The 10938-nt window shown below is 33.4% G+C and overlaps 1 long non-coding RNA gene across 1 annotated transcript; it reads left to right on the top strand.

The window, feature by feature from the left end:
- Window positions 1-212: 212 nt before the first annotated feature.
- LOC128553432 (uncharacterized) lies at window positions 213-9248 on the top strand. The gene is made up of 4 exons (XR_008369345.1): window positions 213-279; window positions 3020-3123; window positions 3643-3745; window positions 8925-9248. It is a non-coding gene; the product is annotated as an uncharacterized LOC128553432 (long non-coding RNA).
- The last annotated feature ends 1690 nt before the right edge of the window (window positions 9249-10938 follow it).

Genomic DNA, 10938 nt, shown 5'->3' on the forward strand with positions numbered 1-10938 from the left:
TTTGTCATTATTATCATGTATATCAGTCATTTTCTGATGATACCAATATGTTTGTTGTCATTTAATATACCTCATTCTTATGATATACCTCGTTTTATCATTCCTCGTGAATATTTTGTTCGTATTTTCAATTCATGTACTCTGCACTATGTCGTTTAATGTAGTTATTATACTTGCAAAGGCCCATAATTGTACGTTTTCCTCTGTTTACAGAAACATTCATTCTTACAAAAGATGGGACAGAAGAACCTGCAGATACTGTATACTTTGGTACCGGTGGTGAGTAATGGATATAAAGTTCGTATTTGATTAATATCCCGATGTATTAACCGTCACGTTCTTGTGTAAAATGGTTATATAGCGTTATGTGAATCAAATATAATGTTGAAGCAGCGTCCATGTCTGAATGTCTAGTGTTTAAAATGGTATAAAGTGCTTGAATGTTTAGTGTTTCAAATGGTATAACATAGTGAATGTCTAGTGTTTAAAGAGAATTCCTATAGTTTTTTCCTTTCATAGAATTTTTTTTCAAATTCACATATATGATAGGAAAATTTGTGCTGAAAACAATGAACAAATAAAAACAATGGGTCACCAGGCTTGTTTTTGTACAAAATTGTTCTGAACACACCCATTGTTGCTGAAACTGCTAAAGATTATTCAACATTTTCATAATTTTCTGCTTTTTATACGCCCGTTTGAAAAACGGGACGTATTATGGGAACGCCCCTGTCGGGCGGGTGGGGGTATGGGCGGGCGGGCGGCGTCCACAGACTTTGTCCGGAGCATATCTTCTTCATGCATGGAGGGATTTTGATGAAGCTTGGCACAGTTGTTCACCATCATGAGACGGAGTGTCATGCGCAAGAACCAGGTCCCTAGGTCTAAGGTCAAGGTCACACTTTGAGGTCAAAGGTCAAATTCAAAAATGACTTTGTCCGGAGCATATCTTCTTCATGCATAGAGGGATTTTGATGAAACTTGGCACAGTTGTTCACCATCATGAGACGGAGCGTCATGCGCAAGAACCAGGTCCCTAGGTCTAAGGTCAATGTCACACTTAGAGGCCAAAGGTCAGATACAAGAATGACTTTGTCCGAAGCATTTCTTCTTCATGCATGGAGGGATTTTGATGTAACTTGGCACAATTGTACACGATCATGAGACGAAGTGCCATGCGCAGGTCCCTTCTTTAGAATTACTTCCCTTTGTTTTTACTATAAATAGCTTGTATTGTAATTTTTTCATTACTAGCCGTAGGGAAAAATCGAGACCACTTTTCTGTAGTATAACATGCATGTTACATCTAATTCTGAAGAGTATTTTGACCTATCTCTACCTTGTAAGGATTTTTGTGTGGACTTACAATTTTTTGGGTTTTTTTTTTTTTTTTAAGATTAGCTTCCCTTAGTTGTTACTATAAATAACTTATATTGTAACTTTTTTATAATTGACCGTAGGGAAAAACCTAGACCACTTTTCTGTGGTACAACATAGATGCTACTTTCAAATTTTACGTGTATTTTAATGTATCTCTACCTGGTAAGGAGTTTTTATGTAGATTTAGAAAAACAAAAGAATTACAATAATTACTACCACAAAATTAAAATTCCATCTGCAAATGCAGGTGCTAGTGTAAAGAAATTTGCTGTGACGGGCGTATATTGTGACATTCCGGCACTCTTGTTTATAAATACCAACAAAAATATACATCAAGACAGCACAATAAGGTATATTCTTTTTACAGATTTTATTATATACTTATTTGATATCATAGTCATATCTGTAATATTATATCCTTACAACATGTACAATAATGGGTACAAATGAAAAAAAAATAATGTTTCATATTTACTTTTGTGAACTTTTTTCAATGAAAAATACCCATAGTGAAGAATATATTTTTCTTAAATTTTGAAAAAAAAATGTTTCATAGATTTTTTTCCTGTTTTTCTATTGTGTATAAATAATTGTATTGGGAGCATAAAAATGGCTTAAAACGTATGGGTCACCAGGCTAAATTTTATGTTAAGACCGCTTGAATACAACACCTGTTCGGACGAAAATTGGCGCGATTCTGATCAAATTGATTACATGTATATCTGCTAGAAGTTAAAAAATGTTTTAAAAATTCTTAATTATTACTATAATTGAATACTAAATAATCTGAAAGGAGATATTGTCTTATGTGTACTAAGTCAATTGTCTAACATTATATGAACAACACTGCCTTTGTACCAAAATGTGATGTGAAAACACGATCACAAAAATGGCAAGATACCTGTCAGGCATGATACTTGTCAATACAACATAAACCAGTATCAGCATTTGATTACTAATAAAACTTATCAAAATGTTATTTCATTCAAGATTCCTCAAGATTATCTGTCACATGTTTCAACAAAAGTTGACTTCACTTCAGTTTTCCATAGAAAGTGTCGGCTGCGCAGAAAGATGCGCATAAAAACTGTAGGAATTCCCTTTAAAGTGGTGCTGATTGCTTGGATGTGGTATTAAATGTTTCATGTCCAGTTTTTTCAAATGGTATAGCACCATTGAATAAGTAGTGCTATATATATATATATATATATATATATATATATATATATATATATATATATATATATATATATATATATATATATATATATATATATATATATATATATTATATATATATATATATATATAATGCGCATATGTCTAGTGTAATTGTATAAAGTACTTTTATGTCCAGTGTATAAAATGGGATAAAATGTTTTAATGCTCGGTGTATGAAGTGTTTTTAAATGCTTTGATGTGGTATTAAATGCTTAATGACTAGAGCTTCAAATGGTATAAAAAGACTGAATGTGTGCTGTTTAAAATGGCACATAATACGTAAAAGTCTAATGTCTAGGATTATGGTATAAAACACTCGAATGTCTAGTGCTTAAGAAATCATAAAATGCTGTAATGCGTAAAGTATATAAATGATATAAAATGCTAAAGATTATTATCTAATTTCTATATTTCAAAGGGGGGGATGCGGATATTGGAGAAGTTATAAATGCAATATTCTGGTAGATGCTTACAGATGTCAAAATGGATGGACACACAGTGGAGACTTCAACTGCAACATCCGTAAATTCTATAGTTCCATTATTAACAACAAAAATGTTACACCGTTACAGAACTCCCCAGAATATTGTTTAAATAACTAAAGAACTATTAAGATTTTAGTTGAATGATTGTTCTAGTGAAACGGGTGAAAGCACATTCAACAGCCGTTTGATCATTAGATCTGTTGAGATATGCTTATGGAAAAAGAAAGTAATATGTTGACATATACACAGTATATGAGATAATTATGAAAAACATTACCTTACCGAAAGTATATTTTTAAACAAAAAGACCACACTACTAATAATCAAGATTATTTCTATAAGAATTATTCTCTCGTATCAGCAGAATGTTTGGAATATATATACAATGTATATATGCATTAAGGCAGGCGAGTAATTATCGAGATATTTCAGCAATGTGAGCATGTGGACTTTGTAAACTGGAAAATGTAAATGTTTTAAAACACACAACTATTTCAACCAAAATCCATGTGTCCAGTTAGCTAATAAATAAATACATACTTCCATGTTTTTTCAGCAATATGTAGGCCGAATTGTGGTCCTGGTGTATGCACAAATCCAAATGTGTGCGACTGCAGAGGACTGGCGATTGGACAATTCTGTCAAATATATATTAAGATGTAATTTTTAGTTTTATGTAGCTGATTATTTTTATATTATTTTTTTTGATCTTTTCAGATTTCACTTCATCCCCGCCAAAGAAAAATCACAACAAACAAACAAATGCAATTGCATGTTATATACAGTGTGACTGTTTAGTATCTAGACTTGCCGATGCAAAGAGGGCCAAACAAATTTACAAAATATTTAATCAAATCATTTACTGTCTGTCAGTGAAAACATTAAACCATGCAGAGCTTTACATATATTTTTTTTGTTGGATTTAACGTCGCACCAACACATGATAGGTCATATGGCGACTTTCCAGTTTAATGATGGAGGAAGACCCCAGGTGCCCCTCCGTGCATTATTTCATTACGAGCGGGCACCTGGGTAGAACCACCGACCTTCCGTAAGCCAGATGGATGGCTTCCTCACATGAAGAATTCAATGCCCCGAGTGAGGCTCGAACCCACATCAATGAGGGGGCAAGTGATTTGAAGTCAGCGACCTTAACCACTCGGCCACGGAGGCCCCGCAGAGCTTTACAATGCCTTGAAAAATATGTATGCGTATTTTGGGATTAAGCAACAATCCGTTATATGAAATAAGGCAAAGCCTCAAAGCGAGCTAAAAAATCAGGTTTAGCTAATATATATATATATATATATATATATATATATATATATATATATATATATGTATCATTTATATGTAACAAAGAAACTATTCAGTACTCAAAAGAACTCGTGATTATAATGACAATATTTTCCATTTTCTGACCAATGTTTCGTCATTTAAAAGATTTTTTTTTTCAAATAACTGGAAAGCTTTTTTGCATGATTTTCGAGTGATGAATAATTTTCAGAAATCGAATGAAGTTCTGTATTCACTGCGAAGAGAACCACTTCCTATCCGCCAAATAAAATAAATTCCTGACGTCATTTAAATTGGAAACTCCGACCTCGTGTACTGCGAACTCGAGCTGTGTGGGCAAAATGGCAAATGTAATTTACCAAATAATGTTTGACAGTTTGTTTTTCAAAATAACTGAATGATTTTTTTATTGATTTAAAGTCACACATTATTTATGTAATGTATTGATCAATCGAAAGACGCTCTGTATACGTTGCGGAGTTAACTAATTCGCTGCGGAGAGAAGTACTTCCTTCCGATAGGGGAGTTCTTTTAGAACTTCCGACGAAACTTTTAAAATCCATCACCAAGTGTGAAAGTATACTTGCGGTGCCGTATTGCTCGATTTTCGAGCTCGTTTTATTAATAGAAACAAAGATTTTCTATCCCTTTGTCTGATTTTCATTTCCTATTAATAAAACACATTAAATTGAAAAATGCCGTTTAGACAAATACGTGTCATACAAGGGGTAGTTCGGAGATATTTGCACGACATTAAAATACCTGACCCTAATTTCATGAAAAAACTTAAGTAATTGCTTAGCTAAGTCTGTTATTTCAAATGCTTGTTTTTTGCCCTTTATGCGTCTTCAATGTTGACTTTTTCATCATTATCAAAACCGTGTATGACTGTTGAAGTATACAAAGCTATTCCAACTTTACAAATCAGATCACGTGACAACATATCGTGAACATGGAACAAAGAGAAAACAACAAAAATTACACTTCTCACAAGAGAGAGAAAAAAGGAAAGAAACCGGTATCTTTGTGGCGGCATTAAGGTTTAGCAGTATATCACAAAACCACAGAAAGTTTTAGAAAACGAAACACATCTTTAAAAACAACCTGTCCAATACATTTTTACCATTCTGTCCCATAGAATTTGATACTTAAAATATTCTAAAACAGTTGTCCCTCCTTTAAGAAGGAATGACATTTGTAAAGAAATAGAGGTAAACTGTTGTCAAAAACAATGTTTAACCTCGTTATGAAAATTTTAAGCAATAGTACATTTGTTGCAAATGCATCAAAACGAAGACATGTAGCAGCTTTTTAAAAATGGTGGGTTTTTAAAGGCGTTAAACTGTCCAGGAGTGTGGCCCCTTCATGCAGCCCCTTGCCGGAATTCAATACATGTATGAGTAATCTGACAATAGTTTTGTAGAATATTATAAATGTTTTATATGCTGCGTAATTTTCAAGAAAAAACAATTCTTTCTTTCTATAATTTGGTGAAGATCTCAAACATGCACCTAACTCTTAACTACTTCTCGTTGCACAAATTGATTTTACATTTTTGAAAGAGACTATAACTGAATGCGTAGCGATAGTTGACCTTAAAACATTGCTAAAATCTGATTGGTCAGTTTGGCACGTCTCTGGGTAGAAATAACAACTGTGTCAATTTCACTGTGTGCAAAACGTAGGTGATCATGTGTTTACGTTATTTGGGATCTTATCGGATTATCTTCATTGACTGTATTGTACCAATTTGTCAATTATGTTATCAAGGTAAACCTTTGCATAAATCTAGATAAATAAATTTTGGGATAAATAGTTATGTATGTTCAATAGACTGCTCATGCATGTGCACGTGCGTACACTGCATGTAGAATGTCCATGTCAGTGGTTGACAATTGGTATGACAGTACAACTATTGGTTGTACCATAACAACGCTGGGTTGACCTCCTCAGATTGAAACTGGAACACGACAGATATATACAGAATATATATTTGAAAACTAGAATACTTATTATTGTTGTACCTAAATGACATTGACTTCGCACATACATATACAAATATACACATATACAAACAAACATGCATATACATCTGTAAACATACATAAACAGCTATATGAACATAGTAGGTAAAATATGAAAATATAGCTGTAAACAGATTTAGCAAGGTTTAACAACAACACTTTTAGATTTAATAATTAAAGATATATATATTTTTTTTTAAGTTTTAACAATTTCTATTAACATTTTAATAAACTTACAAATGGAACGAATTTCTTATTTGACTCTGTGAACAAGAGCTCCTTAAATTTGAGAATATTTGTGCTTCTATAATAATATGGTTTAACATACAATTTTAAACATCTAATGTTGTACAAATAGACCAGTACCTATTATTATTTGGCCTTTGTATCCATCTCCCAGTTTCACAGGGGGAAAAGTGGTAACCAGTTCTAAATTTCAACATATAATTCCCTTGTTTTATTTACATTTAATAGGGAATCGATCCTTTTTGCGACGAAAATCGAGACCAATCCCTCTACAGTAACAGGAGATATATACCGAATGAGATATACTATCGAATTAAAAAATGTGTCTTCCGAAACGTGCACAGAGCGTCTAACTTCGGATTGTTTGGAAGACTTTTTTCCTTTTGCGTAATAAGCGTCCACATAACTTGTCCGAACCGCAACGTCTTGCACATCAGTACAAATATGGGCAGTATATTTTTTTATTCCAAAGTCTACCTTTAAATGGATACAAACGCAGATTTCTGGGCAAGCTGATGGACTGTAACGATTCCCAGTTGAGGCATTGTCTTACTTCATATTAGATAACCTTCTAGTGAGATAGAGCTCTTATAATTTTTAGTCCTTTTGTAGAATTCTGAAGGGAGGAATGCCAGTTTTGATAGTTTTTATCAAGGAGTATTTACTTCACAGTATTTTGTAGTTTTACACTGGATATTTTCTTGATTTTGCCAAAATCAGCCCTACCTATTTCAGTTAATATACATTTTATGTAATTAACCAACTTTTATTCAAAGTTTGGCAGATTTAGCATGTAGTTATACATTTGACATGGCAGTTGTGTTTATTTTCCTGTGATCAGTTTATTCTAGTAGTGTATCATCCTACATTTAATTAAAATATTGAGTGGGTATCGGCCAAATTCAGTATACAACATTTATAATGTAGTTGACCGTTTCCCTTATGAATTCAGTATGAACTTTCTCAATGATGGTATTATTCGCATAACCCCAAATTTCTGATGAAAAGAAGAGTAAAATTGGACTAACAGTATGGTCAAATAGCTTGAAAATTATTTCAGGTGGTAGAGATAAATTATCAGTTCTTCTCTACAGAAGTTCCATATCCTTTTTTATTTGCTTGTTGGACCATTCTGGCATTTAAAAACTGCCACTTTCATAGTAAAAGAATGATTTCTATCATATCTGGACCCAAATATGATGACTTTAGTCTTGCTGATATTTATGTTCAGTTTCGAAGTTTGGCAGTATTCAACGTAGTCATTAAGAGTTGGCTGTAATTGTTAAGGGTCCTCACCAATTAAGACTGTATCATCAACAAAAAGTAAACGAAGTATTCTCAGGAAGGTGTCTACTTTTTGTTCTAATAATTGAATTTAATGCCAGTGTGGCCTTTTGCTTCTAAGTAATGTTGTAAATCATTTATGTTTGGGGGCTTCCGTGGCCGAGTGATTAAGGTCGCTGACTTCCAATCACTTGCCTCTCATCGGTATGGGTTCGAGCCTCACTCGGGGCGTTGAATTCTTCATGTGAGGAAACCATCCAGCTGCCTTACGGAAGGTCGGTGGTTCTAACTCAGTACCCGCTCGTGATGAAATAATGCAAGGAGGTGCACCTGGGGTCTTCCTCAACCATCAAAGCTGGAAAGTCGCCATATGACCTATAATTTTGTCGGTGCAACGTTAAACCCAGCGAAATAAATAAACGAAATGACAGTCCTGGGGAAAGATTTTCACCCTGCAGCACTCCGCAGTTACATGAGAAAAATGCAGACAAACACATGATTTGATATTTGAATACATAATTTTAGTACTTGGAAAATTTACCATTTATGTTACATGCAAATACTACTAACTATAGTATAATTAAGCTATAAATACATTGTTATAGCAAAAAATTAATATTGAACAGCAATAACTAAAGCATATTGGGATTTTAAATAACAGATTTAACTATGTAATTACTTTTTTAAGATTTTTCCCGTGATATTGGGGCCTGAATGGCATAATTATTCTATTTGCAGAAAATTAGATCTTTTTAATACCCTGTAAACTTGTACCACTTTTTAAAAAATTTAATTCATTTTGCATTCAGCTGGAATTTATTTAGGCTAAAGTCGTATGTATTCCTTTACACAACTTTAAGTGTACATTTATATATCACAATAGAAGTTACACGTACTTTCGTTTAAAACTAGTGAATGTTTAAATGTCAGTTATAAAATTACCTAAAGCTAAACCGATACGTTACATACACTATTCTATATATTTCAGCCAACAACATTCAACAACAAGAGAAACACCCCTAACTCCCTGAGGTCGATACCGTAACATACCTGCTGCGGGAGAGATAATAATTACCACCTGACGCCGAAGAACATTATTTGATCTTATCATAATCACACTCGCATGCAGTCAATTGAAATTATGCAGAGACACATTAATAACTTGGATGTAAATTAAAATAAACTTACAAAATCTTTGAAGTTTGGACAAATATTTTATATTCAATTTCATATCGGAATAGAATAATATTTTCAATTCGAAATATTCACAATTTTAACACACCTATTACGTTTAATAAATATTTGAAACATTTCTGATTTTCTTACTTTTTTCACATATATAAACATTAAATTCCAACATATAGAAATTCATTATTAACATAGAATATTTACATCAGCATTACTTGAAATTTACAGCTGTTTTTGTGGGAATATCAATGGTCTATTTTTATGTATAATCTATTTAAAAACATGTACACGAACGTTGTGTGACACACGCTGAGAGCGTATGTAAAGTACAGTAAGGTTGTGATAATTACATCCATCTTTGAAGAATCATTTTGCAGCCCTTCGAAGAAGAAGGGGTATATTGTTTTGCAGATGTCTGTCGGTCGGTCGGTCGGTATGTAGACCAAACCGTTTCCGGATGATAACTCAAGAACTCTTGGGCCTAGGATCATTAAAATTGATAAGAAGGTTGGTCATCACCATCAAATGACCCCTATTGATTTTGAGATATGTATGTCAAAGGTCAAAGTCGCAGTGACCCTGAACAGTTAAATGGTTTCCGGATGATAACTCAATAATACTTGGGCCTAGGATCATGAAAGTTGATAGGGAGGTTGGTCATGACTAGCCTAGCAGATGACCCCTATTGATTTTGAGATCAGTATGTCAAAGGTCAATTTCACAGCGACCCTGAACAATTGAACGGTTTCCGGATGATAACTCAAGAACGCTTGGGCCTAGGATCATGAAAGTTGATAGGAAGGTTGGTCATGACCAGCAGATGACCCCTATTATTTTAATGTCATTATGTCAAAGGTCAAAGTCACATTGACCAGGAAAAGTTAAACGGTTTCTGGACGGTAACTTGAGAATGCTTAGGCCAAGGGTCATGAAAGATGATACAGAGGTTTATCATGACCAGCAGATGACCCCTATAGATTTTGATGTCATTAGGTAAAAGGTTGTCACAGTGACACTGAACAGTGAAACGGTTTCCAGATGATAACTCAAGAACGTTTAGGCCTAGGATCATGAAACTTGATAGGGAGGTTGGCCATGACCAGTAGTTGATCCCTGTAAATTTTGAGGTCAGTAGGCCAAAGGTAAAGGTCACAATGACCCGGAAAATTTACACCCTTTCCGGACGATACCATAAGGACGCTTGGGCCTAGGATCACGAAATTAATAGGGAGGTTGATCATGACCAGCAGATGACAACTGTTGATTTTTAGGTCAGTAGGTTAAAGGTCAAGGTCAGGTTGAACCAGAAAAGTAGAACTTTTGTTTACAGTTAGCATATAATTTCTGTTCTTTAATTCTTGTCATTTAAGATTATTCATTATTATCTTAATTTTACTATTTAGTTTACCTTCACTACTACTAAATTAATTGTACTTAAATAATAATTTCTAGTAATGGATGATTCACATTGAAATATTTTATTTACATATCTTTGTTGGAAAAGTTTGTCTTAATGTTTAAACCACAGAATATTTAATTTGAATATGCTGAAAACTGTTTGAGAGAGTGGTGAACCAACAACCAATCGCAGAAAAAAGCAATGAGCAGTTCTTGACTGCAATTTGGAATTGCATTAAAATTGCTTAATTCAAAGTGATACATGAAAGACATTCCATACCTGATTATTACAAGTAGACTGCCAAACTGTCATTAATGGTGATAATTATCTGATCTATGTCTTTAATTCTTTTTAATTATGTTGTTTATTACAGCGCTTGCTATTTATGTAATTATGTATTTACACAATAGAATGC

This window comes from Mercenaria mercenaria, unplaced genomic scaffold, assembly GCF_021730395.1.
Source record: "Mercenaria mercenaria strain notata unplaced genomic scaffold, MADL_Memer_1 contig_3819, whole genome shotgun sequence".
In the NCBI taxonomy this organism is placed as follows: domain Eukaryota; kingdom Metazoa; phylum Mollusca; class Bivalvia; order Venerida; family Veneridae; genus Mercenaria; species Mercenaria mercenaria.